General features: G+C 37.5%; 1 long non-coding RNA gene across 2 annotated transcripts in view; it reads right to left on the bottom strand.

Annotated features, from left to right (window-relative positions):
- LOC125697453 (uncharacterized) overlaps window positions 1-27598 on the bottom strand; it is an 81716-nt gene that overhangs the window by 50898 nt on the left and 3220 nt on the right. For both annotated transcript variants that reach the window (XR_007378797.1, XR_007378798.1), the window contains exon 2: window positions 8414-8550. This is a non-coding gene — a long non-coding RNA (uncharacterized LOC125697453). The remainder of the gene's footprint in view (window positions 1-8413; window positions 8551-27598) is intronic.

Raw genomic sequence — 27598 nt, 5'->3', positions numbered from 1 at the left:
TGGGATTATTTTTTCCTTGACTATAAATTTGTTCTCACCCAGTAACCTACCACCTGTTGATCCCAGTTATTTCCGAAGCTTGTTACAGATAGGTTTAGTTACGATGGTTTTTCTCTGTTCCATGAAGCAGAAGCACTATCTGATATTTGCACAAAGCATTGGTCGTGCATTCTGAGAAGGCAGTAAGACACCTCGTATGCTACAGAGATGTTTATTTTCGACTTTTCTGTAGCAAGTAAGAACAGTGTAGAAGAAGCACAGAAGTACATAGAGGACATAAAGGAAAGGTCTCAAGTCTAGTGAAGGTCTGAGGTGTAGTGTATTTCTCAGTGCAGAAGAATATAAACAAATCAGAGCATTAGTTTCAGACTTGCTTGACTTAAAATGAATTCCTGCAATCCCATCAGGCATTGATATTGACATTTCATGATATTTGAAAAGCTATTTACACTCTGTACACTGGACATACACCAGACAGTTCACTTTCAATACAAGCAGTTGGTTACTCATTTGTGAAGCCAGGATAGGATGGTGTGGTCAGCTTATGACTCTTAAAGACTACTGAACTAACACACAATATCAAAAGAGCTCCTGGAACTCCCTCTACTTTTTGGGTTTGACTGCAGTTACCACCTGAACTACATTTTCTTATCAGACTAACTAAGCAAAACAAACCGAAGGCGCCCTGAAGAGCAGCCTCTTGCTCAAAGCAGAACTGAACTCCAGGTTAGATTAAGTCATTCATGTACTTTTCCAGATGGGTTCTGTTTTCAAAGACAGTGATTGCACAACCTCTCAGGCCCTGCTCCAATGCTTGACCATCCTCATTATGAGGGTGGAGGGAGGAACCTCAAAAAACAACCTACTGTTTTTTACAGCCACTCTTACAAGACACAGCAGTGATAAGATCTGAAACAAAGTAATGAACTGTGTTATGTCTGAATATCTTCATGCTACACAGTAAAGACTCTTCTTGCTAGTGATGGCAGGTAGCATGAATTCAGGGTTACTTTACATCTGAACATATTACAGTATTTATGGCAAACTCATGATGAAAGCATACACCAGTACAGAACAAACATGGTGTCACCATTTCATCACTCTCAAACATCCTATTTATCGAATTAGAATTCAACCATACTTTTTTAATGCAGATGTAACTCAAAATATTCTTGTGATAGCTTTACCATAAGGCCTCTACTTTCCAGTTCTCCATAATTTAGAAAAAATTGTGTCCCTTTCAGACACTTTTGTACACTAGCGACCTTCAGGCAAAAACATGATATCATTGATGTGTTTATAATCTAACCTTCGACAAGAAAAAACAAATTAACAATTTGAAAAAGTAGTCATTTGATACAGCTCAGTTCAGTTATGTTTATTTCCAAATAGTGACTTGAGTAGGGCTGATTTAAACCAGTGACAAGCACTGTTTTCTGTTGTGTAACTAAACTAAGGCTAAATTAACAAACTCCCTCAGTTTGTAATCAGGTTATAAAAATAAAGAGCAGCAAACAGAAACCAACCTGTTTGTTTTGTAAGAAATGCATGTGCTGTAAGCAAACCTTAATTAGACCACATAGTAAGAGACTTTTATAGATGGGTTTTTATAGACACTTTTCCAGACATGCTGTGCTCCTGATATTCCTTCCCCAAGCCCCAATCCACACCTTGCTAAATAACGTTTATAAGGCTAATTAAATAGGCTGGTGATTCAGTAGTAATCCTATTAAAGCAACAGAATCTGGCTTTCTTACTACATCATCCTCCCTTCTGTCTAGTAGGATTCCATAAAATGAGCTACTGGTAAGATCTTAGGACACTCCTACAATGCAGAGCCGAGTGTCATCCTATAAATGCTTCACCTCGTTCTGTATGAACTGGATTGTCTACACAGTTCAGCAAAACACCAAAAAAGGACACTAATTCCACTGCCAGAAGCAGTATGGCAGCAAGAGTATTGTACTGCACCCAAACAAATTGCTTGCTTTTCTGCTATACTCCTCCAGCTTACGTAGCAAGGAAAGCCAGCATTATTCATTAGAAACACCATCTGAAATCTTTTCTGTCTAAATTTTATTGAAAGATAAAACTCCATCACTGAAACGAGAATTTAATAGGGATCTATAGAAATTACCATCCAAATAGAGGAATTCATTTGAGAATGATTTATTTCATTTTATTGTAGTATTGTTAAATTTAAGGAACACTTCCATAGGAGGCATGCGAGCCCATTAAAGCTGATAACAAAGGTCCTACTATTGAAATTGAAGCCACAATTCCCTAAGATGACTTAGAAACCTTAGAGATTGGTTACAATGCTCTGTTCAACTCTGCAGGCATTTTCTGTGAAGAATAAAATATCGGAGAACCCTCTATAAATGATTAAAAAAGCTGCTCATGTTCGAGGATTACCACCTGTCTGAGAATTCCATTCAGTCACAGATTCATAAGAATGAGTCTGTTGAATACTCCTCCTGTTTTATCAAGGTAACGCTGGGATCTATGAAAGACCAGAGTCAGTCATTCCCACTCAGTTCTAGCATTAACATGGCACATCTTGGGAACACACCTTACAAATTTCATTGTACCTAGCAAGTTTTTACTGCATTTACACAATTAAGAGGATTTTTCAGAATGAACTCAATACGTTGAAATAATTACAAGAAGACTCTTGACATACTGGATTAGTTGAGAAAAGGGGCACAACTACAAAGGCATCTGTACCATGATCAGACATTAGCATCTGGAATTCTACCTGCTATATATCCACCCTTACAAATACAGAAAGGGAAAGAGAGTAAAGCCCTTTGAGTATAAACACCAGGCTGAAAATAACATTCTCCTGGAAAATCCACCATTTTCTCAATGCAAAATTGTCTTTAGACGTAATATCAAAATGGCAATTGTGGTTAAAGCAAAATAGAACTTTGTGAGAAAGGAACTAAAGGTCCAGGGCCTATCAACTGGCATGGGTGCACATGCTGCAGCAATCTTTTCAATTAAGAAGTTTAAAGATACCCTCTACTTCCCCATAAATCTTCATCAATATAAAAATAAATCCTGCTTTCTGTTATGGAAATTCACAGTGGCTTTTTTTTTTTTTTCCCTTCTCAAATTGAACACCCATACTTAAAAATCAAAACATGATTTCTCTAGCTGGATATTCTAACTCTAATTCCTGCTGCTTCTGCTTTCATTAACATTACATGACTGGTTCCTGCAATAAAATTCTATGTAGCTGTCCCACAGACAGTAGTCCTCATCTCTAATCTTGAACTGAGAAACTAAAAATAACTAGAAATATACAAGATCCCTGCAAAGTTCAGTCCTACCCCTAATTTGTGGTTTGCAAGTACTGTTTCAAGTTGGACCACAACCACTCCCCAAAATAATAAGACAAATAATAAGACATTGCATAGCTTTCTGAGAAAGCACCAGCCAATGAAGAGTTAAGCTGCACAGCAGCGAAAGACTTCCTATCTGAGCAATCCATGCCACTAAAATAACAATTGGTCTTATTTCCACCCTGCTTATAGGGAACCAGCAGGCCTTTTACTCGTTATTATTTATTTCTTTGATCTTCTCTCCCCTTGAACCTTACTGCACTTCCTTTTACAAGTTTTCCAGTTCTTTGGCAAAGGTGTACATATCAACACCATCTGGCTGCATGCAAAGAAACATTAGTACATGCCTCCCTTAAGACAAGCCTGCTGTGCTAGCCATGAGCCACTGACATGATTTCCAGTTCTACTTGGAAAAATTGCTCGCATTTCTTTACTAAAGAGGGAGGGAACAAAAAACCCAAACCCTCAACTGGATCTATAATGGCAGGGAACGTATGTCATGTTTCATGAACACAAAAATTCCAGGCTCAATTATGTGTTACTACTAGTCTCTCTGCCTGCCAAGCCACTGTTCTGTTTCCAATAAGTACACAACAACATAATAAAAGCCCAAAGTACAGACCCTATATTTTGCTTTTAAGTACTACTTTACGCACCTTGAACCATCATGGGACAGGTTTTGCATCTTCGGAAGTGTATTGGCAAACTTTGCAACTGTCACAGTTTTACTAAAATATTTAAATAAACCAAATAACAATAGGCCCTATTTACCATACTGCCGAGTGCTGAGCAACTCATTCTTTACAGCTGCAGACTTATGACAAAATAAGATTAGGAGTAGCACTGCTAAACCAAAGCCTGTCATTTGTTAGCTTCCACAAATACGTATTTGTATGTCTAAATATTGTAGGCAGGGCTCCCATGACAAATTAAAGCTAATGAAATTGTATGCATCTCCTAATTCTTGGAATTGAGATAATATTAACACCGCATGCAATACTAAATGAAAGCTTGCTGTGAGCCTTTTAAGTACAGTGCTTTCTTCATCTTAGTACCTTTGGCTATGCAGTCAGTTCCAGTTTATATTCAGACACTGTTCACTGTTAAGCTGCTTTGACTAATTAACCAAACTGAGCATTACATTGGTTGAAGTGTCATAATCTGTTCATGTCAAGCTCAACTCTGTCTAGTGATTTTGTTACAAAAAAAACCTCAAACAGAGACAGAGACAAATATAAGTGCGACTTCATCAAACCCCAAAAGATTCAAAGCTGAAGCCTAGCACCTGTAATCTCACAGCACAGGCCTCTCTACATACTTCATCTTGAAGAGATATCAGATCAAGCTTCTTTCCACTCTGGCTGTTGCACAGAGTGCAGAACTAAGTTAGGCCTTAGCTTGAGGACAGATAATGGTGATTTTTGTCTGAAAGTTCTAAATGAAATACATTTGAAGCTATTTGAAGTGATTTGTTACAGAAACAAAACATATGGAGAAAACTTGCAGTTGCTGCCTGGATGTCTGTTTTGAGGTCTGCATCTTGCAAAGTAAAACAGTAAATTCAGAGGCTTACTCTGCTGCACCAAATTTCCATAATCACAAACATGCTACAACCATGCACCATCTTGACATAACACCAGTAAATAAAATCTGCAGACAGCACAGGATTCAAAAGTAACCTGCTTCACTCATTCAAATACATCCATATACATCTTGCACGTGTCTGTGTAATGTAATCAAAGAAGGATGGAAATCTTCAGACTGCTGCAAAAACTTTACTATAAAAGCAGGGCTCCTGAAATCTGGTAACTAGAAATGCAAATAAACTCCCACAGCCTTAAAAATTTCATGGAAGTTGTTTTAAAGTTTGCCATTAATATTCTCCTAAAACTACAAATGGATGCTCTATACTTATTCTGCAGAAAACACAAATCTGTTCTCTTAAGATGCAGAGAGTGTGCGATTCAAAATACCCTAAATAAAAATTGAGAAAGCATATAAAAAGTGGTCCACACTGCTGATCCTGAAGACAGATGCTTCCTTATTACACTGGACAGTATCAAGCCAAAAATGAGAATAATATACCCTTTAATTTTTTGCAGAACAAAGTCATTGACAGCGTATTTGGAAGGCAGATACGTACAGATTGTATTAATTATCTTTAGCATCTCATGCTGGAAGTTTGAAGCTTCTTATTCACTCATTCTCTCATAATTCTCATATAATCAAGTAGGGACCAAACGAATTATCAGGAAAGCAGGCTTAAAACAAGTAAGAAGGGAGTACTGTTTCCACACTGTGACCGATTTATTTTTTTTGCCAGAGGCTACTTTGTATGCCAAAGTCATGGACTGGTTCAAGAATAAAAATCATGATTTGTCCAATTTGAGGTAGAAGGTTTGACCAAGACCTATTATATAACAGGGCAAACAATCAGCAGCTCCAGAAATGCCAAAAACACAAAGATGGAATCTAACAGAGCAAAGAAGGAGATGTATTCAACTTCACTTCTCTGGGTTTTTTTTGTTGTTTTGTGTTTAAAGCCTAAATAGATCTGTTGAAGGCTTCTGCTAGAGAGATGTCATTAGCCTAGCTGATGCAACTAGGTCTTCATGGAAGATTTCTCTCTTTTTTCCCCCCATCACTTAATCTAATGGGAAAACTAGTGAAAGTGAAAAAAAAAATGTCTAGTTTTGAAAACATCCAGCTTAGAAATTATTTTGTGAGATTTTCCAGTAGCTTAATTTTTTTCAAAACTAGCAAACCAAATAGACAATGTTTGTACAATCATAGCTTGTTAAAAGCATTTATTTCAAGTTTCTATCTCAATTTAACTACAAATAGGCTTTGTATCTAAATCTAATCAACCTCATGGAAAAAAAAAATGCTTGTCCTGTACTTAATTTCTTAGAACAGCTGAAATGTGCATTACTTAAATATTGAGTTGCAAGATACATGCTGATATAATGTCAAGGACGTTTCTGACTCTTGCACATGAACAGGTACTATGGAACACAGGCAAGGTAATATCCTTTACCATCGACTAGGATTCACTCCTAATCAAAGAAGTAATTATTTACTGTAAGAAAAGCATATTGACCAAGGATAGCATATGAGTAACACGTAACCAGTGCAATTACACCAGTTCTTCATATGTTACAAAGTAGGTTATTTTCATCTCCTAAGCAGCTCTCCACATACCTACACACTGATGTCATTTACTGCTCAGGCAGTGGTTGGTTGTCAATCTCTCAATTTCTGCAGTAGCAGATGTAGCCCTTATTCTTTATCATAGCATCACCTTTCTTGCTTTATCTGCAAAGAAGGCAGTCAAATTTGTCTCTGTTTACATCATCAGCAACAAAATTCAGATGCTTTTTGAAAGAAGAAAGCCAACTTTTTACTATGTAGATACTTTCCTTTAAAATTAACAAAAACTGAACTAGATATAGATGAGTTTGATTCCATGCTTAAATTAAAGGCATTTTAACTTTGAATGAGGTTCAGAGAGGAAATGAATGTTATCTAAGCAACCCACATTAAATTCCAATGGATTAAGTTTCAGATTAATTTTTTGGGGGGCTTTATCAGCATTACGTATAGTGTGATCCACAACCTGAAAGAACAGGTAGCTGGGCAAACATGAGAAGAAATTATTTGCTCGGAAGCTATTTCCAGATGACATTACAGTAAAAAAAGTATATTTACTCTATAAGGTCTGGTGAAGTGCTACTTCCATTTCGTTTTACAGTTAACCAGGTTGTATAATGTTTTGAAACACCCAAAAATCTTGGCAGTTATAAGATTGATGGAGTTGCTAGGTGCTTCTGTTTGCAGATGAGAACAAGTGCTACAAAAGCAAGAACTAAATTCCCTATGCATTGGTGATACACTTTTGCTCAGTTAAGGATAAAATAAAAAATAGATTTCATAAGTAATTATGCAATATTTGACATATTACAAAGCCAACTCACAGCGAACTCAGATAAGAGCACAATATCAGGAAAAATGAACTTTAGTAGTTCAATAACAGGTCAGTGAGATTGGGAACAGGCTATCCACCACAATCTGCTACTTCATCCAGATCTTTCACATATGGGATTACCAACTGAAATGACTAAATCAGTTCTAATTCAGTTCTAATTAACTTGATCAAGGAATAATGACTTTCCAGTGGAAAACCTTGTTACAACTCTGATATAAGATTGACACAAATTGTTCACTGATTCAGCAATTTTCAGTGGGAAGTTCTTAAGGTAAATGCAGGTTTCTGACAGATAAAGTGTGGGTTTAGATAGTTTTCAGTCCAACCAAGAAAGGGATATGGATATATTTTTAACTGCACTGTCCACAGTGAATAATGGGATTATCTCTGGGCAAGGGGAAATCTATCTTTTGCTGCATGGTAATTGTGCAAAAACACTTTCAACCTCTTCATTCTCTTGCTTCTCTGCGTATATAAAAAGAGAGAATGAGGATATTGCTGGCAAGTTTAAGAACTGGGCGCACCAAAGAATGATGGTGTGTCTTTCAGAGTAATGTTATTATCTATTCTGTGTGTTGCAAACCATATTGACATTTCAGAGGCCACCTGGATTTGCTGAGTAAAAACAGTAAATGTGTCTCAAAGAGGAGCTATAAGTCATTCAAAAGCATAAGCAAGGTATATAGAGTTTTAGAAATGCTCAGATAATAAGAAAATAAATGAAGTGTTAAAAAGAAAAAGAGGCTTGGAAGGAAGTGCTCTGCATCCAAACATCGAAAGAAACCCATAAGCAAGTTGATGAGATTCTGATTAGTAGTTACTGATCACCCAGCATCACACAAGTCAAATGGGAACAATAGAAGTGGAGATGTCATGAAGGCAGGCTCAAAAAGGAACTGATCAACCTATCAGCTGCTACAGTGCTGTATCTACAGAACTTGAACAGTAAGCAGTTCATCTCCCCTGAAGTTTGTGTCAGCGGTGAAACACTCCGAAGATAAAAGGTAATTCTCTTTGTTTTATTGATATATATATGTATTTTTTAATATAGAGCAAAAGCAAAAGAGTTTTTTCCACTTACTTGAATTCTGTGGGTTTGCTTGTCAGTTCTTCCAGATGTGACCTTCTTAGTGAGGGTTTGGCTCCCCAGAATCTACTCACACTGCTATTAGCTGATTTTCAGGGCTTCAATGGATATCAACAACCCATGGGGCAAACCTGAGGGAAAGAAAAATCTCTCATAGACCATGCCTAGAAATGTTCTCCATTAAGGTAAAAAAAAAAAAAAAAAAAAAAAGCTATATTCCACATTTTAGTGGACAGCTATAGCACAACCCATGCATGTTGTTAAATGTTGCCTGCATTGTTTTACAACATACAGATCTCTTAGTAATGCTTTACATGTGCACGATTATTTTAACACTACATAATTGTATGCGAATTTGGCGTTTGTGAAAATGAGCAGACTATTAAAAAGGCCAGAATCTACTTTATGAAAGTCCTCTGCAAATAGCCACCTGTTTCACTGCTAAACCTTGAATTTCTGCCAGTGCCACTTGATCCTGTAATGGTTTTGTAACGAGTCTAAAGATCAACACCTCTACACTACATTGGAAGAAGACTAAGAAAGAGAGCTGGTATATAATGAGAGAAAATACAGCAAGGGCAAAGACATTTAGAAGGTTAAAAATGGAACAAGAAGAGAGAAAAGGAGGCAGAAGGATGAACTATATGGTATAAAGAAAGGGAAAAAGGATTTTTTTCCACCTTTCCCCTTACTGTCTGTCAGTGCTGTCAAGTGCATATTTTACTTTTGCAAGAACTCAACTGCCAGCTAGCAGAAAAGTGGTCTATGTCACTGTCCTGATACGCAGCTTGCATAAATCAACAGTAGCACAACACATTCTTGGTTTGAAAATGCTTCAGCGTGTCTGAACTCCTGAGCTGGGCAAGAATACAAACACATGGAGCCTTATTCTACTGCACATTATTAGAAGCTGGAGTTCCAGTCACTGAGCCCTGCTTTGAGTACACTGTACAACCTCATTTATCTATCCTCTTATTATCCAGAAACATTTTGTGACAAACCATGTCCATGATGTCTTGCATGAGCATTCTCCTGAGTTTCAGTAAGAACAGATTCAGCACATAATGCTGTGTATGTACTTGCCTTGAAGAAGCAGGGCCAGATCATTAGCTGGCAAAAACTAGCCTCAGCAGAGCTATAGGTGGCACCTGATGTACTGGGTACATCACTTCTCAGCATCTGAGCCAGCCTGCAGTCAAGGGCAATTTTCACTTGGTTATACAAGAATTATTTAAAGACATTACCAACAAAATGATAGAGAATTTCTAAGAAAGAATGCCTTTTTTTTCCCTTAAGCTCAAGGAATGCTGTCAAATTTACTCTTCTTGTTGCCATAACATTTTTTTCCATGTAGATTATATCACTCATTATTTTCACATAAACACATCTTTTTTAGGGATCGACTACCTCAGCTGCTTTTTATCACACATGCTATTATGTTATTCTGTTCACATCATTATGCTCAGGAGACTGTTCCCCCCTCTTCTATACATTCTCATGCAGCAAGAGTTGGAATCACTTCTCACAGAAAATATCTATTTCTTGAGCAGAACTACAAACTAGAACTAGATTGAAAAGCAGGATTAAGTCATTCACCACAGACATGAAGAACTGTGTCCAAAACAGCAACTGGAGACAGTGCTATGGACAGATCATAATGGAAAAATATAACGGATTGATGAAATTGCTATGCTGAAGCACAAGGGAAAAAATGAGAGAGACTTTGCTTTTGATCAGAATTTGAAACTCTCATTTCTAGCCATTCCACTGTTTCCTGGGTAGCTATATGTGAGTTCTTTCACCTGCCTACATTTCTCCATTCCCCGGTTTGAGCACAATGGAAACAATACTACCTGCCTTTGCAAATTATACTGAGATCTATGAAGAGAAGTATGGTGAATTGACAACTAGCAATACCACATTAAAGTGCATCTGCTAATTCCAGCTTTCCACATACCACTGTTCTCTACACAAAGTCACCTCCAACAGTTGTTTGTTTGTTTTTTTGCCAAAAGTTTCAAGTGATTACATTTATAATTTTAATAATGTAAGAGTTTTTACAGTAAGATATTATGCAACCAAGAATTCATTACTTTTCCTTTCAGATTTTAATAAAAGTACACTATGAATTATTTAAACTAAATGAAACTTGCCAAGATAAATGAATTTAGTACGTGTTGTGATGCAGTATATTCTGGCTTTAATTGTGTTTGCTGCTTACTGAGTATAGCAATTCACAAAGTCCAGTAATACATTTTTCCATCCTTTATAAACAACAGCCACAGGAGTGTTGTATCATTTTCATTCCTCAGAGATTTTTTCCTTTTTATTTTTTAAATAAAAAGTTGAAGTTAGGTTTTCACACATTCAAAAAAAAAAAAATCAGCAAAAATGCCAGGCGGCTCAGGAGATTTCTTATACCACTTATAATTCAACTCTGGTCAACAGAACCCAAGAATAATCCCGACATAATGAGTTTTCAGATGTTGCTGTGGTGAGGAAAAACAATAGTAATAATTTGGAACTATTTAATGCTCCTTTTAATGTAAAAGCAAGGTCCCAAGAAAGTAAATAAAATTTTGCCTCTGAGATGAGTGATAAAGAACCAATCCATTCCCTAAGTGTTGGTTTCCAGCACGCCATGTGAGATGTCCTGGGGCTCCACCTGACAGTGCTCAAATTTCACATCAGTCCTGTTTCCATACCTGCCAGTCTTATAAGGAATGCTTGGACGATTAGAGTACTTCATACAGGTCACTGAACTGGTCCAGAGGGAGACATCTTGGGCAATCTCAGGTTCACAAAACCTTAGATACAGTTATACATTATTTACCGCTGATCTGCTCAGCCTAACAGATCTGATGGCATTCCTAATAGTAATGAATAAATATATATAACATATATCCCCTTGTATGAATATTTATATACTATGTATAGATATACAGATGTACATTTAAAAGAATCACACTTTCCATTTATGGGTGCTGCCAAGACTCACAAATACCCCATATCAAAGACTACATTCCACACTATACAGGTAAAAATTCTCTTTTCCAAAGCATTTTGCAAGGTAAATTTTCTTGAAGAATCAGGTTGCAGAAAGCTGGTAGCTTTGGGTGTTCCTGAGAATAGCATTTTCTCTTAAGGCATTAATGAGCAAAAATTCTTGTGAAGTCTTATGCCATTGTTAGCTTTGTGACATGATGGTTCACTTTCAAGAGAATGAAATACTTTTTAGATTTCTCACATTTTAATGAAAGTTATGAATTGTCTGACTTCTGAATGTGCAGAGAATCTAATTTGACCCAGAAATGACTGCTGTACTGAAGTTCTTAATCAAGAAAATCACCACATTATCAGGGAGTAAGCTCAGTTTAGGAAGAACACTGCAACAGCTTCTCAGAATCAATTAATGCTTGTTATCTGAGATGATAGCATTTGAAACAGAACATTGCTGAAAGCTGGAACCATACCAATTTTAAGGCAAGCTCATATCTGCTTCAATGAACTGAAAAAAAAGTTAGTTTTTCTTCCCAACAAGCTATGAATAATGCTTATAGCATAAGTCTTAATTTTAAGTCTCTTTTTTTTAAAAAACAGTCTATAAAGAGAAGCCTTTATATTATACAGTGATTCCTGAATGTTTCACAAGATATTAACTTGCGTTCACTTAGCGGTCATTCCGTTCAAGAAGGCTGATTTAATACTTGATGCAAGTAGAAACTTCACCACTGTGGCAGAAAGCAGGACTTTTAAGTTTCTTTTTGTCCAAATTTAATAGATCCTCAACCCAAGCAAAAGTCAAGTTTAGACTTAATATCCTCAACGTAACAGCTGAGGTGTAGGTGAGTCAAAGTCAGTGTAGAGCAATCTCACAGTTTCTCTAGGTTGCCTTCAGTAACATAGGCTATTCCCATATAATTACATCAGAAAGACACTGATACATCCAGCACATGCTGCTGTATGAGAGGATATAGAGAAGAGAATACCATATCCAATTGATCCTTCAGGGAGATTCGAAGGAGAATGAATCCATGTTTGGAATTCTGCCAGGACACTGGAGGTCCCATGCCTTTTTCTACATAAAGGGCCATTGGATTGTTAACAAGCATAGGCAGTCAGGCCCTTGGTTTTCTGTCTCACCAGTAAGACTACCCTACGTGTTCATTACACTCACATTTGCTTTAAAATTCTCTTAGCTTCTATTGTTCGTAGGTCTCTTTTTCTTATCAAAATGCATTCCGTTACTTATTCACTGCAACTGACTCATCTAACAACACATGGGCCAATTCATAAATGAAGAAATGCTACACTGGCAGAAAGAACAGATAGAACAGTTCCGTGTGTTCCTAATATTTCTAATGCCTAACATTCCTCATGCTATGTGCCTGAGATTTTTTCCCCCTCAGATTAGATCACTGAAATCACAAGATTTTTTTTTTTTTAAGTGACACCCAATAAGACTTATCTTTTTTTTTTTTTTCCAATTTACTTAAGAGTCCTGATAAGCAGTGGCAAACTTTTCCAGTTTTTCAGGTTATGTTCAATCTCCCTTCTCTGTTATTAAATCATTTCATGGTATTAAACAGTCAACCAGTTTAGGAGAAAATCAGCAATAATTATTAAGTGCTTCAGGAGAGAACATTCTTCATCTAGCAAGCTAAAACTAAAGCTTATATATTTTTAAAGGAAAATGTAGGAATGTAAGTAGGCAGCAAGTCCAAAGAAAAAAAAGTCCAGTGGTGTGTGCCTGAAGCTCTGCTACATATTGTGTTGAAGACAAATAAGACTAACTCCAGGGATCTCAAAACACTTCCTATTTGAGACCTTTCTTCAGAAACATGACTATTACATTTTTCAGTTAAAGTGGTATTTCCTAAAAGGACACGAATATATTCTTGCCATATAAGTTCCAATTGTTCTGCAGGAAAAAAAAAACCACACATTTTCCAGTATTGACAACCTGCAGAGAATATTCTACAACTTTCTGGAAAACTGTATTTTTTAAGATGTCTCTAGTTAGGTGTTTTTAAGTTACTTGTGCTTGAGAGAAAAAAGAACACACACATTATTACAGTGTAGCTGAGAGGCAGAAATACACTAAGCCACATAATTTGCTAGGCACCAAAAAAAAATCAGTTTGTTTTGAAAGTCTTGGTGTTAACCAAGTAGGATCTGGGCTCCTTCATCACATAATATTGAACACAAAATTAAATAAACAATCCCCTTCAAATAAGGTTCCTCACGTAAAAATACATATATATTTACAGGACCTTAGGCTAGAAATTCCCCACTTGGTGCATGTCTGTTCATCCTGCTTAGAAAACAGCCTGAGTTTCCAGCCCACACTACATTTTTTAGCTTCAGTCCGTCACCCCCCTTGTTAGCTCTGTAGTAGGAATGAAGCATGCAGTAAGTGGTAACACTACAGTCACTGAAGGATGCTATTTAAAAAGCAAAACAGTAAAAGCAGAAAAGATTCAGTTTTCCCAATTAAAATACTAAATCTCTGTGTTGTATGAAATATCCGACGCTGTTTTTAGAGTTGAAAATAATCTATCACAGTTAGATCCTTCTGCAGGAGGGACAGGTGGGATTTACGCAGCCACCATTTCCTGTGTTCTTTGCAGGCTCATCTACATTTAATATTCAAGGAACCACTGCTCTGCAAACCAAAGTTCGTGAGAAGCAACAGAACAGATCAAGGATAATTTTCTTTTCTGCTCATATGAAAATTAAGTGGAAAAGTCCGTTTAAGGCAGCTGTCTTGGTATCATCCAGGACAGAGATGATTTTTCCTTCCTAGCATCTGCTAAGATGCTGTTGTTTTGGTTTTAGGAGAACAACAATGTTGATAACACACCAATGTTTTAGTTGTCATTGAACAGTGCTGCACAGAGCCAAGGACTTTTCAGTTTCTCAGTCTCTCATTCTGTCCCACCAACAAGGGGGCTGCAGGGCACAAGGAGCTGGGAAGGGACAGAAACAGGACAGGTGACCTCAACTGCCAAAAGGACACTCCATACCATACAGTGTCATGTGAAAAAAAAACCTATAAAACTGAAGGTAGTCAGCTGGTGGAGCAGCTATTGCTCAGAAACAGCTGAGTATCAGCGATGAGCAATTGCTTGCCCATCACTCCTTTTATAAATATGTATATATAAATGTATTACTGTAATTAGTACTGTTTCTTTCTTCCTTTTCTTAGTAAATACCTTTTATTTCAACCAATGAGTTCTACTTCTTTCTTTCTCTCACCCCCCCCCCTCCCCCCCATCCTACTGAAAGCCGCGAGCAAAAGGCTGTGCAGTGCTTACCTACCTGCCAGGTTAAACCACAACAGGTCAGTTTACTGAATTACAGCACTAAAAGGAGCTTCCAAAGGAAAGTGAACATAAGGGAAATACCTGGCTAGTATAACACTTCAAGAAGTGGAAAACCTCAGGGAAGATATCAGTATCAGGATGTCATACATTTCTTGTCACATTTCTACCTTCCTCTTAATATATACTGTAGTAAATTGAACACAGACAGATCTTGCACAATCTCAGAAGTGAAAGAGCCTGCAGGTGGATGCAGACAGGATATAAACTACCTGGAAATACTGGGTATTGCAAGTGCAAACCTAGCTGTCATGGATGAGCATTAGATCACTGAAATTAAGTATGCTGGAAGAACACCTCTGGTCTCATCTACACTAATTAATAGAAGTGACAGGAGATGCTTTCTGCATTATGGTCTCTACATTCACAAGAAGTTATCTACTAAGTCAAACTCTGGAACTTGTATTTACATCACAGCATAAAATCCAGTTTGTCTACAGGGGACTTATCTGCACAAGGATCTGATGCATAGAGAAACTGTGCCCACGCTGCAGGACATTCCTTATTTATGCACACACACACCTCTGTTCTTACAGATGCACAGGTACTTCCAACACATCCCAAGCACAAAGAAAGCAACATGTGTCCAAAGCAGCTTCCCAACTGATATGTAATGTCCTGTAACAAAAACTTTGATTGCATCTGTGTAAGCAGGCAAGCATTGCAATTCATCTGAACAACAACTTATCAACATTCTGAACTATTTACACATGCACTGATTGCTATCCTGTACTCCTTGCCAAGAAGCATTTGAGAGCCCTTTAGCCATCCTTCCTCAGCGTTTCAAGAGCTAGGTCAGATGCTGAATACATATAAACAGTCCTTTTGTGCTTGAACTTGAAAGAGAAATCAGTCATCTGTATATGAACTGTGCTACAGCAAAATGTAATTTTTCCCTCTGACATTGTGTTTATGGTTGTTAAGTTATCTTGATTGCCAAGATAAATCTGTTTTCTGTGCAGGCTTGTATTGCTTAAAATGTCAACTGCTTTACCCTTCCCCCTTCTTCCTTTTTCAACTGATTAACAAATTAAGTCAACTCTCTGCTAGCTTGAAGAAAAAAAAACGTATTCCTGAAAATTAAAAGTCTGGCACAATTCTACACTGAGAGTCCATTTATCTTGTCTTTTCTTTGAAGATGGTTTACAGATTCTGGCAAAGATCCCATTTCAAGTAATACGAGCCCCCCAAGGACTCCTGATACTTGAGACTCTCAACCTGGATCCTGACCACTTAATTATGATTGCCTATTACACAAAAGATCATTATTATGTGTATTTTTATATTGTAAGAGGAAAAGAGCACAAAAACATTTGTATGTTAAATGCTGGATAATACTGCCAAATTGAAGCGACTGCAAACTATACTTTAGCCTCAAGGACCTTTATCCTTTCTACATATTACTTTGTTACTTATAGCACAAATAGCATAGGCATTCACTACTCAAAGTAATGGAATTAGACTATGCAGATCCTTGAAGGACAGCACTGAGATAGTTTGAGAGACTACTGTTTCAGAGATTTTATCATCATCCATAGGACACTATCTGAAACTCAGCATCATTTGTTACAGATAAATTGAAGTGTATGAACTTCCCTATTTAATCTGCATCTCGCATAAGTTCTTGTTTACATTCTCCATATCCAGTTGCTAACTACTATTAGACACAAGCACCTCTTCTTGCTTCCCACAGTAGAAGGCTTTCCTGGTGACCTCAAGCTTCTGCATTCAGAATGTGAAGATTACTGACTTCCCTGTGGCTCCAACTCTAGTAAAATTATTATACCAAACTTTCATGGTGTTAGAGGATAAAGTGTGTGTGAAGAACTGCATGCTTGGAACCATTTCTGAGCACTGAGCAGTTTCGCAGATGGGGCTAACGGGCTGCTCAAGCTCCTTGGGACACTTCCCTTCCTTTTAGCCACAGCTTTATTCACTAAGAAATACAATCTTCCTTTTAACAGAGTGTGCTAATAGAAACCCATTTTGTCAGCATACTGGTGTCACTGCAATTGAAGACTATATTGGTTCAATCATTCACAAACCAATGTGCATATTTGTCCTAATCTCTAATGTCATTTCATCAATGCACTCCTTATTTTGTAGTTATTGATACTAAATTCCAACATGATTACAGAATCACATTCTTCGCTTTATTACATTTTGAATAGTGGAGAGTTTTCCCCTTTATTAAATTACACTGTATTTAAAGAGTCTGAAAATCTTCTGATGCATGACCATGGACATAGTTCCATCTATTTTGTTTTTCTCATTCATTACATAGGTATTTTATTTTATTAGTACGAGTATTTCACTTTAATTTCACTTCATGTCCACTGGGTTACATCAGTTCTGATGTGTGGATACTACTACAGAGCTCTGAAAGCTGATTCAAGTCTAAAGTGAAACCAGCTCTTTTATAGCTCAGGTGTTTGGAAAGGAGATACGGGTCCTTAAGTTACCAGGTTAAAGCAAACACGTGGCAGAAAGCCACCCCAAAACCTGCCATGACCAGTTTGGCTAAAAGTAATCTGCATTTGAAGGGTGCTTGCTAGCCAATATAAAAATGGATTTCCTATTACTTTCTCAGAAACACTGGCATTTACACAACCAGAGCTATTAGACAATTATTTTTCTCCCTTTCTGCACAGATGAATATTTACACCCCTAAGGGCTTTTGAGGGATTCCTTTTCAACAGCACTTCTTCAACTGATAATGGCACAAACACACATGCCTGTGTAGTTGTAAATGTAGTATTGCTGGACATGAACAATGACGGACTCATTCTCCTTTATCCTCAAAACAATGACATGAAGAGGCAAGATACTCTATCACCTCTCCAGAGAAGATGGTACGGTGATTAAATGGCAGTAAAGATAGTCCACACAGAGTGAGGAATACCTGAACAGCAGCAGAGGCTGGATTCTACTGAGCATGTTACCTTTTCTCCTAGTTTAAGCTACTTTTAGAATAAATCAATTTGAAGTCCAGATAGGATATCTTATAAAGGTAGGAACAAAAATTAAATGGATCCACGACTTCCCTTCTTACTCCTTTCAGCAACTTCGCACGCCTGGATAGAAAAGAAATTCCTGTCTCCACAGCACTGCAATTCTCCACGTTCTCAGTTCAGTTGGGCAGAGCAACAAAACACTCAAGTATTAAAATAAATTATTTAAAAGATTACAGACTGTATATAGCAAGATCTAAGAGCCTTAGTGCTTTATAAGTTTCCACCCACCCCCAAATAACAACACTGCTTATAACCCTGTACAAAGACCGCATTGTTGTAATAGTAGGGGAAGAAAATCTCAGAGTAGTATTTGTTCCATTAGCCCCAGTATTTAAGGTCATTTTTAGAAATATTTGCTCAGAGATTGTGTATTTCTGCTGCCCTCATTTCAGTTTGCTTTGCTAACATCTTCAGATGTTGCTGAGACTTGAATATGGGGTATAAAGACAGTGAGAAGCAATTTGCTTTAAAGATAATTCTCAGTACCTAGAAAAAAATATGTTTTTTGCTTTGGAGTTTCAGCATTCTGTGCATCTCTATTCAGTATTTTTGAACTCACACATACACAAGCAACATAAAATCAGCACAAGGGTTATTACCTCAGAGACATAGATAGGTTACATTCCTAAAAGTAGTACCATTGCCAATTCATTATTCCTTCCTGTAACTCTATAAATAAGAAAATAAGTCTCCTCACGAGAATGACTCTTATCAAGAGCTCACTACAGAGACCTTCAGAGCTTCCCGTTCAGAGTATATGCAACATACCAGATTGCTCTGATTTCCTATGCACGTGTAGAAACGTTTGGTGCAAATTCAAAGTGACCTGCACTGAAAATGTAAGTCTTCAGTACCTCCACTTGTTAGCTTGTTTTACAGCTGTAAATTACAGGGATTTAAAGCCAGTTGTGCAGAGGCTAATTCCATTCACAAAAGCATTTTTGCTCTCCCTTACAAAACTTTCCTGTGTGCTTTCAACTGACATACCTGTTCTCGTTATGTGGTTATGTACTTCTGCCCTACAATAAGGCATTGCTGAATGGTAGAGTAATTAAATGTCACTTTTCTCTCATTCCTTTTGATTACTCAGTAAATCCCTAGTAGCAACAAAACCAGTTTCAGCAAAAGGACTGCATGCAGAAAGGCATAATTCAGTATTGAGAACCATATCTGACCACAACAAACATTCTTAACAAATTTCCATTCTAGCATAAGTACATATAGGAAGTTCCATATCTACAGAAGAAATAACTTGTGTATACATATTATATATGTATAGATAATTTACATTAAGAACAGTTAAAAACTCATAGATTTGAAGTACTGATTACAACAGGTGTCAGGTAACTTAGTACATCCTGGTTGGAATGGCTACACAACTGGCTTGTAATTTGGGCACAAGACTTGGAAACAATAAACAATGAAAACTTCCATCAGATGAAAACGTTGACTCTAGTCCAGTTGCATAAATTTAATACGGCAGGATTTGTATAAGTAAAAGGGCAAATGCATTAAGGTGATTGACAGAAGATAAACCCTTAGTATTATCGGTCTGTATGGTTTATTTATTGGGGGGGGGAATATTGGGTTTTGTTTTAGTTTTTGTTTCTCTCCTTCCACTAAACAGTAGCACCTCATTCTCTACTGAGGTATTTCTTTTATGCACAGTTCAAGACAGCAGTAAGCTCTTCCCCCTTTTTGGAAAAGATCATTCAAGATGATCTTAATCTTTCACCACTACAGGTTTAACTGGGAAAATGACTGGGAAAATCTCTAGTCTGATTCACTGCCAGAAGGCAAGGAGGGCACCATTGCAGCACAGAGCTGACCCCAGGAATTGACCCCAGGAATTTTGTGCTGTGAATATCTCTACATGCATCCATGGAGGGATTTAATGAAACCATCTTAACACACAGACTAAAGTTTACCATCATTAGTAGTTTTGAGAATGGTAACCAGAGGCTTGGCCCACTGGACCCACGTGAAGTCTATACAAACACAAGACATCCCAAAGAATAAAGAGATAGACAAAATGGCACATAGCTATTAAATTCAGATATTTATATTATTTACACCAGATCTGAATCACATTCCCGTTCACTCTGAAGAGTGTAGGGAGGTTAACAATCCTTGGCACTAACAAGATTAGTTACTGTGAATATACTTTTCTCCTGCCATGTTCCCCAAGCTCATTCTTTGTCACTTTACCCAGTTAGGAGGCTGTGACAAACACGCACAACAGAAGGCTGCATACATAGCAAAACCCTCCATACAATGAGGAGGAAATTACGCTTTGAACACTCTAGCTGTCAACAGGGCTCTTGAGTCACTATACACACCAGAAACTTCTGTCAGCACACCCCAATTGTTGAAGACGTCACTACAGCTGCCTTCAGGCCAGCTCAGATCTCCTCCATATCAGGAATATGGGGATTTTTTGCCTTATTATTGATCCCGCTTAGCCAAATCAGCTGCCACATTCCCTATGGCAATCAGCAATCACTAAGGGCACGCTCAACACAAAGGAAAAGCATGCTGTCTTCAAAAGATACAAACCCAATAATGAATGGAAATAGAAGGAGACAGTGTAAGTACTGAGATTATTTTGGGGGATAGAGTAGCAAACTTGAACAGGCACTTGAAAGACAACAGCAATGAACAGACCTCATATGGGACCTCTGAATAGAAGCAACTTTACCCAGAAAAGGAAACTCTTTTCATCTGTACTTTTAATTTGGGGGTGTTTCTGTTGTTGGATGCATTATTTTAGAGGTGTAGGTACTGTTTCAGTTTGAGAAATTCTAGGCACATAAGGCTCCCCTGTAATCAGTGGGTTTTTTTACAATAACATAGGAAAGATCAGAAGTCTGGATGGAGCACACGATTTTCCAGCCTCGTTAAGCAAGGTCAGATTCTTGAAGCTAGAACGAACAGCCTTCCTCAGAATTGCAAAAGAAAAGAAAGAAAAGAAAATCGTGGTTGAATCTCAATCTAAGTGCCAGATATAAAGATAATGTGAAGATGCTAACTAAAATGGTTACATAGAAGTAAGAGCTATGTTTTCTGGAAAAGAAAATCAGAAAAACAATTTTCTATCAGCCATTACATTTACTAATGCCTCAGGACACTCAGACTGGTTAACTGCAAAAAACACAGCTGAATTACATCTTTTCTGATGAGTCTATTTAGCTTAAGTTGTATTAATTGTATAAATTAATAGCTTAAATCTATTCTATCCAACCAGAGTTCTAATACAAAAGCAAGACTGTCAGTCACGAAGTCCAAACTGGTGGCTGTATCTCTATGGCAGCTTGTTAAGTTAAGCCATTTTAATTGTTACAGAGGGGTACAATTGCGTCACTTGGCTCTATATATTTATATATCTACCAATGAAAACTGCTGAGAAATCTAAGCAAGCCTCCTTACACTGTACAAAACTGAAAGCCCTGAGAAGAAATATAATTGCTTTGGGAAATTATTCATAACTCCTAAAATTTTAACCATTCTCATTACTTTAATTAAGTGTGGTTTGGGAAACTAGATAGCTCAAGAGATTACTAATCAGCTACCAGTTTATTTCTACTCCAGGTCAAGAACTCAACAAATGGGATGCTGAATTATTGCCTTGCACTAGAAATGTGATTCCCTAATCACACTTCCCAGCCTAAGTGCTTTCAGTGCCAGTCCTCCAGCAATCCTGACCAAGAAACCAGCTCCCAGACTACCTTTAAGTTCAAATTAAGTGTATGACAGCCAAAGTACTGTGGGAAGCAGAGAACAGTGATATCTTCACTCCCACCAATAATCACTCTGGATTCAGTTCCATCTTTTGGCAGGACAGTATTTCAGCCCCCATAAAATAAGTGCCAAAAAAAAAAAAAAAAAAAGACAGGTGGGTTTATTGAAAGATTTGTTCTTAAATGGAAATTTGTCTTAATTTCCCCATGGCATGACATCAGCAGATAACTAAGTAGTTTTACATAAGAACTTAAAATATTTTCACTTTTCAGGCAACTAAAGAGCTCCCATGATTTCATAAATTCTAACACCATAACCCCTTCTTTGTCCCACAAGGGATGGATGTTTTCATCCCTTGGTATACTGAAAGATAACATCAGAGAAATTCACCCACTCCCTTCTGGGTTTTGTAGCATTCAGAATTTAACTACAGATGTGGAGCTCTTGCCTTTCAACATTTGTTTACAGATTTTTATTTTATCATTATTATTTTAATAAACCTGTGTAACCCATTAATTATAATTAGGGATTTCCAGCCATTACCAGAGATTCTGGAATATTCAACTTGCAAGTTTTGAACATCTACTAGTAAATCTAAAATCACATTAGACTACCAGGGATGCAATAGCATGTGTTTCAAACATTTATTAGCCCTTTAGCCACTACGATGTACTACCACACTGTACGAGTATTATAAAATGTGTAGGAAGACCTTTGAGCCCCTGCAATATTAAACGTGGTCAAACTCGAGTACCATCAACTGGGAACCGACCACTGGGAAAAGCTAGAAATCCTTGAGTTTGAACATTTTCTGGAACCTAGAAGACAGAGTGACCCTTTGTTTACGTAAGAAGCTAAATGAATATGGGCACAGAAGGGGAAATAATCGTTCATTCCTGCATGTGCTCTATCAATACCTACTTCCTAGAAAACTAGAGTTCAAAACATTTTTGTTTCTTGCAGTATCCACATAAGAGCTACTCCTCAACAAATTTTGAGTACAAAGCAATTTCAACAGCACAACAAAAATAAACATATCTTCGTGGCACACTGTGGTATTCAGGTTTTTGAAGACTGGTTTCCTTCAAAACCACCCATCCCCACTAAAACCAAACAACATTTAGTTCAACAAGATCACCTGCTTCCCAGTTACATGACATGACCAGCTACAGTCTTATTTTATATAGCCCTCAGATGTTCCTTCACCCCTCTCCACACAAAGATCTGGTAAAAGACTTTTTTTTTAGTGCAATGTTCTAAGTTCAGAGATTCGAGTCAGTTAAGAGTTTTCCCATCTACAGTTTCAGTGAGAAGGCAGTAACTGCTTAAAACTCTATTTGGTCTAAATGAACTCATTAGCCTGGGAAAAAGTATATCTTTAAAATAAATATGAAAAAAATGTAAATAGCTTCAGAATAAACATGAGAAAAATCTAAACATAATTCCTAAGAGACACTTCTGAATCGTTTCCATCACATGAAGCCATGATAGGTGCATTCCAAAAATCCAGCCACAGGCTTGATTAAGATAATTTTCTTAAGACGATGCACATGTTCCCAGTGTGGGCCACTTGAGTTTGAGCCATCTAGTTTATTATTATTTGTCATCTGATTTCTAGTCAATATTTCAAAAGAGACATAAAACAAAAGCAATCAAGAGCTCCTTTTAAAAAAATACAGACATGTGTAAGCATCTATAAATTATTTTTTTCTCAGGTTACTAAGTACAGTAATTCAAGCTTTGGCTGTCTGCCTAAAACTACAGTTTCCTTAAGTTTTAATTCAAACTTTCATCTATAAAATTGATTGTGCCATTAAAATAAAAGTGACATAGTTACCAACTACTCTCTATAATTAGATACTGTTAGGTCTTTCCTGTTACTTGAAAAACATTCTTCATTTAATATACAGAAAGAGGCAGTGTTGACTAATGAGCAGCTCCATTACTAACTTTTACCAGTTAGCAGTAATAGTTTTATCAGAGCTGCAAACACTTTTGAATAGCCAGGTCTTTGTTTTGAGAGCTGAACTGAAATGTTCCAAACGCAAGTAAAACTCTAGAGCCCACGCGCAATATGGATTCTTTGTTCACCTCCTATATGGGCTGAGAGAGACAAACCTAGACATAAATGGTCATTTGTTCTCATTACTGATCCCAAGCAATATTGTGAAAGAATGTGGAAATTAATCTAAGTATCCTGGCCATGTTCCAGCTTGGATAACTACATCCTCTGTACCTTAAGCACCCTCTATTTCTCTCCACTCTCTATTTTCATTTTAATAAATTACTTATTTCCCCAGTTATAAAACACTGCTGATGATAAAGAATGACTACCACATTTCTCTCTGAGGAGGGCTGCAGAATAAGCCTTACCTCCCCAGGTAAGCCAAAGCAGGGAGGTGCCAATTTGAAACAACACATTGCACCTTAATAAGTAGGAGAATGCTCCAAACTGGAGGGAGAGTTCACTGCCACACCAAAAAAAAAAAAAAAAAAAAAAAAAACACAAAACCACAGGCTTTGTTCATGGTTGTAGAGCAATATTTTCATCAGACTTAGTTTAATTTCAGGCTGTGGCTGCAAGGGAAATAGAAGCACTGATCTCTCTGGTGACAGCGATATGAAGATGCATCAAGGAAGGATCAGGCTGGGTATTAGGAAAAAGTTCTTCACTAGAAGACTACTGGGCTCTGAGCAGCTTCCCCAGCATAGTGATCATAGCCAAGCTGACAATTCTGAAAGTGTCTGCAGAATGCTCTTAGGAACACGGTTTAGCTTTTGGGTGGTCCTATGTGACAATACTTGGGGGTCCCTTCCAACTCAGGATATTCTATGATTTTGAGAAGTCCCATCAGTCTACGACTCTGCTACAGCTTGCTTCCCTCCACCTTCTGGCTACTACTCACTCAGACCTCACAGCTGAGCTACTTCTCCAAATACTTGTTTCAGCCAACTTAAATTTAATTGCCATAAACAGCTTAATAAATGTTAGCCTTGCTAATAGCAGATCAGTCACAACTGGACCAGGGTTAGGAATAATTACACAAGCAGATGGCAGATATCAGAGGTCACTGTATTCTTCTGGAGTGACAGATACAGTCCTGTAGAAGCTAGTATCTTTTTCCAGTTTAGCTGCAGCAAGAGAAGGATATATGCTATCTGCACCAACATGAGAGCTTGTCTTTATCCTAAGACATATAAAGCAGAATGTCACTGGCATTAAACTGGAAAGATCCACTCTTAATCATAAAGCAAAGTTCATATGATTGAATTTACACAAGGATAATCCAGCTACACATCAGGGCACAGAAATACTGAAACATGAAGATCAAAGTATTACATGGAAACATAGGACTTCTGTATCAAACAGGGACATCCCCAAAAATTTATTTATCTTTTAAAATTGAACTGAAGTTCTCTACTCTTGATATATTCTATTAATGCTAGGAAGAGTACTAGTAGGGAGGGAAGTGATTATCAAAGTTGAACAACAAGAAGAAAAAACAGAAGGACAAGATCTGAACATGCAGCATCCAGTACATGGCAGGGGTTCAGCACAATTAGATATTCTGTTCACTAAACATTCAACTCACATTTTCAGAGAGTGAACTATGTACCCATTTCTTATTCAGTTTTCTGAACCATACCTACTGAACAGTCCTGGGTACACGATCTTAGAGAAGACTGCACTCCTACACAGGCTTGAGAGGTACCAGTGGAATGGAGCATCACAAACCAGAGAGGAAAAGAGGTCACCTTGCTTCTTTTCCTGGCTGAAGCAGAGCCAACCTTTCCATTCTTCTCCAGCATTTGCCACCTTGTGCCAAGCTTCATAGCAAATTCAAGTTACACTTCAAGCTTGTCAAGTGACCAGTGCCTCTCATCCATTCAGCTTTTCCAAAAGACCACAGCAACCACAGTTTTATTACTCCATACCAGAGGGTAACCTGAATTTGTTAGCATTATACAAGTTAATTTAAGCAGAAGTTGAATGCTGGAAACATTAAAAGCTTGTCCTAGCAAAACAAGGCTAATTCTGAAGGCTGACTGCAAGGAAAGGTTACAAAATAAAACACCGAATAGTGAATTTAACAGGATAAATCACTCCTGAGTTTCTCCCATTTAAGTCTACATTTTCCCTTTCTTCCTTCAAAACAAGTTCCCAAACAATCCACAAATCTCCAACCAGAAATGGCTCTGATAATTCACATTTGCCTCTACCTTTTCCTCTTCAGCCAGAACTTTCTTCTTTCAGCACAAGTAAAACATTCAGTGACTGGTGTTGGAACAAAATCAAGGCAAATCAAACATTCAGGGCACCTCTGGAAGGAAGACAGATAAAGGGAGGAGGGGAGTTAACTTTCAAGACTATTAAAAAAAACTTTATGAATCCAGTATCATAGGAAATGTTCACTGGATGCACATCCTGTCTCTGGCTCGGCTTAAGCTCTCCACAGGGACCAAACACAGCACATTAATAATCTAAATGACAGAACTGGCATGTAGAGTCTTTGTCTGAACTATATTCCCTACTCTCTTCTGTTAGCCTGGGGACTTGCAACAAGTGGGTTTCTTCATCTATCACTCTCTTTTATATATCCACTGGGCTAAAACTAGCAAACAAAAATCTGCTTCAAATATTTCTCTCAAGCATGATAATAGTGTCATAGCTTAAACAAAGATGTTTCTAGCTTTCCCTGTTTCATATAATTTACCTCTGCACAAAAATTCTATTCTGTTAATCAGAAACAATGTTTCAGCTTCATTGATGTTTTCTTTATTCCTCTTATAGCTTTATCCAGTGCACCCGCATTTGATTTGCTACGTGAGTGATCATGACTGAACTGACAGTTAACCCAGTCTGCAGACTACAACGGCAGTCCAGTTCCTTTAGCCTTTCTTGCAGATGATGTTATCCATGCTGTCATACAAAGAAAACTCTCCCGTATGAAATCATAGATGTCTGAAAGCTGCTTTGTAACTTTTAACTTTTCTTAACAACTTTCTCAAGGAGCAGCTAAGATGTCCTAACTATCTAGACTATTAATAAACACCACCAAAGCAGTTGAGCATTCGGCAACCCTCAATGCAGTTACTCCCATCACACCCCTGAAGTAAAGCAGTGGCACAGTGTACCACTGGGGATACAACAGACTGTATAACTTGTTCAAAGCATTCACCAGGACCACGGGAGAGGCAAGAGTTCAGTATTCCTTTGCAAGCCAGAGCTCATATCTCCTCCAAAAACAGCCAGGAGGAGCTTACTTGCTCCCTATCATCCTCCTGCTTCTCCAGTTTTGAAGAATAGGATAGTTACATATGGAGCACATAAAGGTTTCCCCTTTATTTTGTGGGCACGAGGAAAAAAATGACACTGTCATTAAAGGAGACATTACTACCAGTTCAACAGGTCTGTGAATACAACAGTTTCCTGCATTGTGCATCCCTGAACCCAGCCAAAGCAAGTCTGTGAACAATGGTAGATACCATCTTAGCCTCTCTAGTCACCCATTATCTTTACTACCATTCTATAGCTTCTTATTACAAAGGAATGAATCAAACAGGCAAAAACCTGGTTTTACATAAAAGGTACCAGCCACAATACAATCTTATAAGAAAAGACAAGCCCAGAGCTTTGCTTTCCAGGCATACTAAGTAGTTATGGTAACTTAAAGTGCCCTGTCACAACTGAGACCATTCACCATTGTACTGAAAAGCGTTCTGTTGTACACTTGTATTTAGAGCAGGCTAAGAGCTCCTGTCAATAGCCCCCATAAGAAGTTTTCACACTTGTAATATCCAATTTAGGAAGGAATGTTGGTTCCATCTCAATTATATACTGTAATCCTCGATTTAATCCTTCCTTTCAGGTTTTACTGCAACTTACTCTATTCAAGCACGGCCTCAGCTGCTAAAGATGTTACTGTTCAGCATGGACATTGCAGTGAATTATTTTCTTCTTAGACTGCATCAGACCATTTCAAGGTTATAAGAATTTTTTAAATAGGTTGGGTTTTGGTTTTTTTTTTTTTTTTTTTTTTATA

Source organism: Lagopus muta, chromosome 9 (assembly GCF_023343835.1).
Source record: "Lagopus muta isolate bLagMut1 chromosome 9, bLagMut1 primary, whole genome shotgun sequence".
Classification (NCBI taxonomy): Eukaryota; Metazoa; Chordata; class Aves; order Galliformes; family Phasianidae; genus Lagopus; species Lagopus muta.
This window is presented reverse-complemented; position numbering and strand designations above follow the sequence as displayed.